This window comes from Ranitomeya imitator, chromosome 2 (genome assembly GCF_032444005.1).
Source record: "Ranitomeya imitator isolate aRanImi1 chromosome 2, aRanImi1.pri, whole genome shotgun sequence".
NCBI lineage: Eukaryota > Metazoa > Chordata > Amphibia > Anura > Dendrobatidae > Ranitomeya > Ranitomeya imitator.
The window spans coordinates 719,753,852-719,762,617 of NC_091283.1; the positions used below are offsets into that span (position 1 = coordinate 719,753,852).

Consider the following 8,766-nt stretch of genomic DNA (forward strand, 5'->3'; position numbering starts at 1 on the left):
TGAGGGGTCTATATGATAGAAAATACCCAAGTGTGACAACAGTCTAAAAACTGCACCCCTCAAGGTGCTCAAAACCACATTCATCGAAGTTTATTAACCCTTCAGGTATTTCACAGGAATTTTTGGAATGTTTTAAAAAAAAAATGAACATTTAACTTTTTTCACAAAAATTTACTTTAGCTCCAATTTGTTTTAATTTACCAAGGGTAACAGGAGAAATTGGAGCCCAAAAGTTGTTGTACAATTTGTTCTGAGTATGCTGATACCCCATACAGTACAGACCAAAAGTTTGGACACACCTTGACTGCATGTGGGAATTCCCTAGCAACAGGCAACCCCCACATGTACTTATGCTGGCTAACAGCTGTAAATCATTCAGCTGCGGCGATGAAAACTAAATCTCCGAGCACTAAAAAATACTCGCAGGTCACCCGAGCGTGCTCGAGAAATCTCAAGTAACGAGTATATTCACTCATCACTAGTTTTTAGGCGATAAAGAGAAGTTGTTAGACAATTAGGGGACAAAACTCATCACATTATATTCGCTTGAATGGTTCAATATCAATAACATGATTGTTACATTCTTGAACTTTTTTCTGTACATTAATAAATTATTTGAGTCACCTAATGATATGAGATGATGATTTTAGTCAGCTGACTGAAATATAATATTATATTAATAAAAAGTTCAGATAAAATCTTGTGTTGTAACGTTAGCTTGCTAGACTTTTTTGGTCTCGACCTGTGGTATAAAGATACAATCATCCTTGTTTGTTGATTATTGTATTTTTTTCACATTTTTAACTTATTGCTTCTGGACACATATTTGAAGTATCCTATGTCTGAACACATAGTAAGGATCTGTGAGCATGATTGATCATACCAGCTTTCTGAGCCCAAAGTTAAAAGGTCAAACAGACCTGAAAATATGACTTTTACCTAGTAGGAAGATCACTGAAACTAAGAGAGCTAGATAATAGACTCATGGAGCGATGTCTGTACTGAGAGTAACAAGATTGAAATGAAAAACAATATTTCTGTTCTTGCCTGATGGGTACTCAGCTGTTTCGTGCAATTTTGAGGGGCACATATTCCATGTGCTTCCTACCATGACGACCATTGTGTTCACAGCATTGCAGAACTAAGCATTATCAAAAAGGTGGCACATGGCCATCATGATTAACTGTACAAGGATGCATAGCGCATCAGTTTTACTAGTTTCATTTTAATGGAATAATTAATTCCTTTTTTGCCTGCATGTTTTTCCTCATATCATAAATAGATTTTACAATGTGGGCACGACACAGTTTTACAACATTGCGCCCCATACTCATCCCACTTTTCACATTTTAGAACAGTGCAATAAAAAGAAATGATGGTGAATGCGATGTCAAGTATTTTACTGCAGTAAATATTCTAAGGTGTTGAGTGGCTTACTCTTCATAATTAATGTTTATTCTCCTTTAGAATATTAAATAATTATACATGCAATCATCCTAATAAATGCCTTATCACCAGCTGCTGAGAAAACATGCCCCATTTCTCACTATGTCCAGATATATAAGGATCAGTCTCAATGCCATCATCAAAATATTGCATTTGAGTCTCTGAGAAGTTCAGAACTAAGAAAAGAAATCAGTCATGTCTGGAATCAAAGGAGGAGCAAACTGCCAGAAGAGCTCGTGCCAGAATCCGTGCAAGGATCCCTGCCAAAAAGTGCCTGTCTGTGTAAATCCTTGCCAAGACCGTAAGTTACTCTTTTTTGGTTTTGCCTTTTTGCATTCTTTGTAAACTTTACACATTAATTAGTATTATAGACCTTTGCTCCAGAATTTTACATTAGTGTTTTTTTAACAAAGATATAAAAAATGTAAAGAATTAATGCATTTAAAAACTAAAAAAAAAAAAAAAAGCCTTGCTGAAAACGTTTCACATTTTGTTAGGCGTCGAGTTCCTGCCGCTGCACAGGGGCAATCTCGAGCCATGTCCACTGCGGTCTGCCTTTCTTCTTTAGAAGCAGTGGAGCCTGCTCAGCGGAGACGTCGGTCCCAGCGCCTGGCCAGGACAGATACTGCACATTTGGTTACTGCTGCCCTTTCAGGCTCATCCATTATAATAACTAGTGCTGTTCGGCAGCGAGCAGGTGCTCCTGGGACTAAGTCCTGCTTTTCCCCTCCTGAGCATGCCCAGTGGAAGGCCTCTCATAGGAGGTCGGGGGTCACACGCTCAGGTCTTGTAGCAGCTCCTATTGGTCCACTAGGAAGGTCCTGAACTGCTACAGCTACAAAAAGGTTCACATGGCCGCACTGCCATGCGCTAGTATCATTTGTGTTTGGCAGTTGCCAGTGGATACTCTGCCACACTGTATATAAGTGGTGTAAGCCTGTTTAGCCTTGGGGCTGTACACTCAGGCAGGCAGCTATCGTCAGAGGGGGCAATTAGCCTTGGCTTAGCATCTGGTTCCTTCATGTGTGTGGTTAGCACAGAAGAGTTCCAGAGCAAGCACAACTTTTAGTTAGAGTTTTAGTCCCTGTGTACAGCGCAACTCTGTGAGGCAACAGAGCTCACTTTCATTTCACACGGGGTGAAGTTTAACCCACGTGTGAGCTCAGTGTCCATCCGCCAGTACTTGCAGCAGGTTTCTCTGCACGGTGGACCCCGGGCTGAGAACGCACCTCGTATCTATCACCCTATTACTTGGTGCGTTCCGCTAGCCTTAACACATTTAAGGCTTGGTTCACATTGCGTTCAGGGGCAACATTAAATGGAGTACGTTACACCGTGGCATAACGCGGTGTAATGTACTCCATTAACGCCGCCATTGAATGCAATGCTGGACGCATCGCCTAGCGCACGCCCAGAATGGGCGTGCGCTAGTGATGCGCTGTCATTGAGTGATGGACCCGTGACGCTGGCTGCAGCGTTTCCGGGTCTGTCCCGGCTAGCGCAGATGGAGCTAGCAGACGCTCCATCTGCGCTAGCGTGACCCTAGCCTTAGGTTAGGTTTAGCTCACATTTCATATGCTCTTAGGTTCAGCCTGTAGGTATATACGGGCCCCATATATAATTTGCAGCTGTATGTCATTCAGCCGTATACTTCTTTTTTTTACTTGAAGTCGCTTTCTATTGAGATGAATAATTGAATATGCTTTTTTGATACAGTAAAGGGATTAAAGTCTTAGAAGTAGGGTATGTTCAATGTATTCAATTTTAAATAGTGTTTTCCATAGAAGTAAATCTCAGACATGTAGAAAAAGTAATTGATCTAGATATTCATTATGACAGCCATATTTGTTGCTATGAAATTGGATTTAACCTTCAAGGGTAAACTGTTCAGGAGGTAATGTCCTATAGTGTACAATCCTTCCTAAACATCTAAACTGTCCATCATTGTGCCTCCCATTGTTATGTCATATAATCACTGCAGACAATAAGAGGTCACTGATTGACCTGCAGCCTTTGCTATTACATAGTTAGTATATTTGAAAACAGACACGTCTATCAAGTTCAACCAAGCTGACCTTAGTATATAGCTTTTTTATTTTTTGATGGACAGTTTAGCTGTTATGAATCTGTTATCCACTTGTAGGCAATCTTTTCAAATTGATGATATTTGATATATTCCTCATAATGGTTTTCCACTGATTGTAGCATATACAGTAGTTCTTGATGCAACTTTTTGATATACAGTGAATATTGTTACTGTGTACACAATTCTGTAGTTTTTAAAACTCTTTATATACTGTATACACAAAATATCAAAATGGTGATACAGACTTTCAGATTTTTGGACTAACTGCTTTAAATTTTTCTTTCCAGATTAAGCAGAATAGAAATTACTACTAGAAGATTAATTTTAGACCAGCCATTGTAATAATAGAGGATTATAGCACATATCTAAACTTTTTGGTCTTATCTCAGGGAGCAAAGAATTGGAAATAATCTATTAAAACAGTCTCATATCGAATTCTGTATGATTCGAATTTGATACAGAAACATTTGGAAGGCATACAGGAAGACAAGGCCTGTAATAAATATAATGAGGCCATAGCCCAAAGAAGGTTTTTTTCTCATATTAAAAATTCTGGCTGTCTGGGGCAATGAAGGCATTGTTAATAAAATGTCTCCTATTGCAAGGCAATGAACAAGTCAGTGTACATGTCCTGGTTGTATGAGGCAGTAAAAGGGTAACAGTTAAATTGTGGTTCATAGGGTCTAGTCTGTAGATGGGAAAAAAATCTAGCAGAAAGTTTTGGTATGTAGGAATTGACTAGTAGGCCCTTCCTTCACAACTGTCCTGCATAGGTGGTCGAACAGAATCCTATAGACTTCAACAGGATGCGCCACAGCTCCATAGAACTCACACTTTGTACATAACTACGATACGACCATAATCATACATAACTCTGCATACATTGTTCCAAAATGCAGTGAACACTGAATGAATGTTTCTCTTTTCTAGCTTGCCAATCTGGGTCCCAGTACTCCGGCTACAGCAATCAACAAGGTCGTGGACAATTCCCCAAACAAGGTAAACATAAGGATAATTTTAGTTAGTTTTTCACTGTCATCAGTGCTAATTAATTTCTCTATGCACAGATCAAAATCACTGTATTTAAAAGCTGCTTTATAAGGTGTGATTCATAGGACTGCATCTGGCATAAAATACAGTTATATGAAAAGATTTGGGCACCCCTATTAATCTTAAGCTTAATGTTTTATAAAAATTGTTGTTGTTTTTTGCAACAACTATTTCAGTTTCATATATCTAATAACTGTTGGACACAGTAATGTTTCTGTCTTGAAATGAGGTTTATTGTACTAACAGAAAATGTGCAATCTGTATTCAAACAAAATTTGACAGGTGCATAAGTATGGGCACCCTTATCATTTTCTTGTTTTAAATACTCCTACCTACTTTTTACTGACTTACTAAAGCACTTTTTTTGGTTTTCTAACCTCATTGAGCTTTGAACTTCATAACCAGGTGTATGCAATCATGAGAAAAGCTACTTAATGTGGCCACTTGCAAGTTGTTCTCCTGTTTGAATCTCCTCTGAAGAGTGGCATCATGGGCTCCTCAAAACAACTGTTTAATGATCTGAAAACAAAGATTATTCAACATAGTTGTTCAGGGGAAGGATACAAAAAGCTGTCTCATAGATTTAACCTGTCAATTTCCACTGTGAGGAACATAGTAAGGAAATGGAAGAACACGGGTACAGTTCTTGTTAAGGCCAGAAGTGGCAGGCCAAGAAAAACATCAGAAAGGCAGAGAAGAAGAATGGTGAGATCAGTCAAGGACAATCCTGAGCCAACCTCCAGAGAGCTGCAGCATCAACTTGCTGCAGATGGTGTCACTGTGCATCAGTCAACTATACAACACACTTTGCACAAGGAGAAGCTGTATGGGAGAGTGATGCGAAAGAAGCCATTTCTGCAAGCACGCCACAAACAGAGTCGGCTGAGGTATGCAAAAGCACATTTGGAGAAGCCAATTTCTTTTTTGAAGAAGGTCCTGTGGACTGATGAAACCAAGATTGAGTTGTTTGGTCATACAAAAAGGCGTTATGTATGGCAGCCAAAAAACACAGCATTCTAAGAAAAACACTTGCTATCCACAGTAAAATTTGGTGGAGGTTCCATCATGCTTTGGGGCTGTGTGGCCAATGCCAGCACCGGGAATCTTGTTAAAGTTGAGGGACGCATGGATTCCTCTCAGTATCAGCAGATTCTTGACAATAATGTTCCTGAATCAATGACAAAGTTGAAGTTACACAGGGGATGGATCTTTCAGCAAGACAATGATCCAAAACACCACTCCAAATCTACTCAGGCATTCATGCAGAGGAACAATTACACTGTTCTGGAATGGCCATCCTAGTCCCCAGACCTGAATATCATTGAACATCTGTGGGATCATTTGAAGAGGGCTGTCCATGCTCGGCGACCATCAAACTTAACTGAACTGGTTGTTTTGTAAAGGGGAATGGCCAAAAATACCTTCATCCAGGATCCAGGAACTCATTAAAAGCTACAGTAAGCGACTAGAGGCTGTTATTTTTGCAAAAGGAGGATCTACTAAATATTAATGTCACTTTTCTGGTGGGGTGCCCATACTTATGCCCCTGTCAAATTTTGTTTGAATGCAGATTGCACATTTTCTGTTAGTACAATAAACCTCATTTCAAGGCAGAAAAATTACTGTGTCCAACAGTTATTAGATATATGAAACTGAAATAGCTGTTGCAAAAAAAGCAATTTTTATAAAACATTAAGCTTAAGATTAATAGGGGTGCCCAAACGTTTTCATATAACTGTATGAGGAAAAACTGTGCAGGGTTCCCAAACTTCCAGAAATTCTTGTTCAGTCGGTAAAATTAGGGCACTTTTTCCCTTGTCTGTAAAAAACTTGAATAGGTTATTATGACTGTAATTATCATTTTTTACAGTTCAAAGAGAATGCAGCTAATTTATAGGTTGTAAACATGGATCACTTATGGTCATAATGATTTATTGTGGTTATGGAATGTCACTGTAAAAAATGTTGAGTGTCTGTGAATTTTTCGATAAGCTGTCCAGAAAAGAAAATCAAACTAGTGACCTTGATAATGTAGAGTATACAGTCTAACAGAGCAATTCTTTATAAAATGTGATGATTCATAAAGACAACGTACAGGGCCACATAGAATGCTCAGTAGGGATCTACATTGTGTGTCTAATTGCAAGGTATCTATATCTCATAAATAGGAGAACTGCATCATCTTAGAAAATTCCCTTATATTCCTGGAACATGCTCTTCTCCAGAACTTGACACAGGAACCTTTATTTTAACTGTTATGTATTCTGGTAGTTTTAGAATTTCTCAATGGGTGTGTGCATGAAAAAATTAAATATTTATCTTGCTTTTTGCCTTTGCGCTGTGCTCAAATTGCTTTACACATATACAATTCTGAAAAACAGCAAACACATATATAGTAAAGTTAATTCCAAAGCAATAAATATTATGAAAGTCTTATCTTTAAACTGCAGGTAATTTATTCTGTTAACTTGTACCATGTATTGCTCTTTTGTATTGAACTGTCTATTGTAACTAAACCTTTTTTTTATATTTGAGTGGCTTTTTGTTAGCAAACAAGTGAGTGGGGGTCTACATCCTAAGACCCGCACCAATGCCAAATGTAGCTCAGGTGAAAGAAGCAAACAGCTCCTTCCTGATCCCGCACACATAGCAACGGATGGATACAATACAACAGCTGGAGCTGTGCACCACACAAGTGGTTTTTTTTCAGAGATAGGTGGCGGTCTCACTAAACTGCTTTTAATTAAAAGGGCACTCAAATGGCACTCAGATATAAAAAAGAAGTATACAGTCTATCTTCTTTTAAATAAATGACTAACTGATATATGTTCACTTCTCCATCAGATCCCTGCAACCCCTGCTGTCCACCTCCCTGCTGTCCACCGCCCTGCTGTCCTGATCCCTGCTGTCCTGATCCCTGCCAAGGTCAAGGGAATTTCTATTGCAATAAATGAACATGTGACACCCGACTTTGTTCCTTGCATTGTTCCCCATCTTTCCGCAAATGTATTATAAATTGTCCTAATCAATTGAGAATCCTGACCTTCACCTTTGCTCGCTGTTTACTCATCTGTTCTGTTATCCAATAAAATTCTGCTATTAACACATGGATTATAGTTTATGTATTCAAGTTCTTATGCATTAGAAATCTTTTATTATAGGGAATAAAAAAACAGCCCACGGACAGATGAAGGATCCTTTCTAAGAAAAAAAGGCAGACATGTTTTCTAATCCAGAACAACACCTTTAACAAAAAAAACGTTAAATATCAAATGCCTCTCATATGCAATGCAAAGCCTTTTAAGTGCAAATATACTTAAAGTAGACAACAGTAACATAAAGCTGCGAAGAACCACCAATAATAATAATCTTTATACAGAGCACTGTATAATTCAGGAGATGCACCTACAGAACTCTATAAGTAACGGAATACAATTCAAACAATTAGAGGGAAAGTGGTGACACAAAAAGATAAAAAAATATAAAGAGATCAGTGTCCAATCTCAGGTGATGAATTTCAAAGAAATGATTTGCATTCCTTCATCAAAATACAAAATTCGAATCTGTAATAGATCGTTATCAAGTATACAAAAAAATCGCAAAGGGCTGGCTTTTATAGTGTGGAGACAAAGTCTGCACCAATCACCACAAAGGCCAAACCCACTCATATTAAATACATTATTTATACAAACATTCATAAAGAGTATACATACCCAATTGTGAATAGCATAAATAACACCTTATACATTAAAAAGATGTAAATATGGGTTGCCAGAAATCACATAGGTGCTGTGTCCTGGGACAGCTGCGATCTCATGACCTGGATGGGTTGCTTCCTTTGGCGTCGAAAGGGGGGGGCAGTCTGGACGCCATGGTAACCACCGTGGTCTGGATGGTTCTCCTGGATGCTGCTCATTACTGCACAGCAGCCTCGCGTGTCATTGAGCATGCGGTCATGTGGCGATAGTCATGTAACCTCTCCTGTGTGACGCTCGCTGGTGGTGGAAGCGCTGGTCTGATACCCAGGTATGAGAGGGAGGTGATGATTAGCCAGCTGGTCGATACTGATGACAGAATTTGGCCTTATCACTGGCAATGATAGTTTATATTACTGCCACACCAGCCTAATTACAATTTTGGTGCACTTCTCTTTGGTGGCTCATTATTGGAACCCTGGAACGTGT

The 8,766-nt window shown here is 38.9% G+C and overlaps 1 long non-coding RNA gene across 1 annotated transcript; it reads left to right on the forward strand.

Annotated features, from left to right (window-relative positions):
* Positions 1–1,587: 1,587 nt before the first annotated feature.
* On the forward strand, positions 1,588–7,691 carry LOC138667713 (uncharacterized). The gene is made up of 3 exons (XR_011318900.1): positions 1,588–1,747; positions 4,463–4,531; positions 7,427–7,691. It is a non-coding gene; the product is annotated as an uncharacterized lncRNA (long non-coding RNA).
* The last annotated feature ends 1,075 nt before the right edge of the window (positions 7,692–8,766 follow it).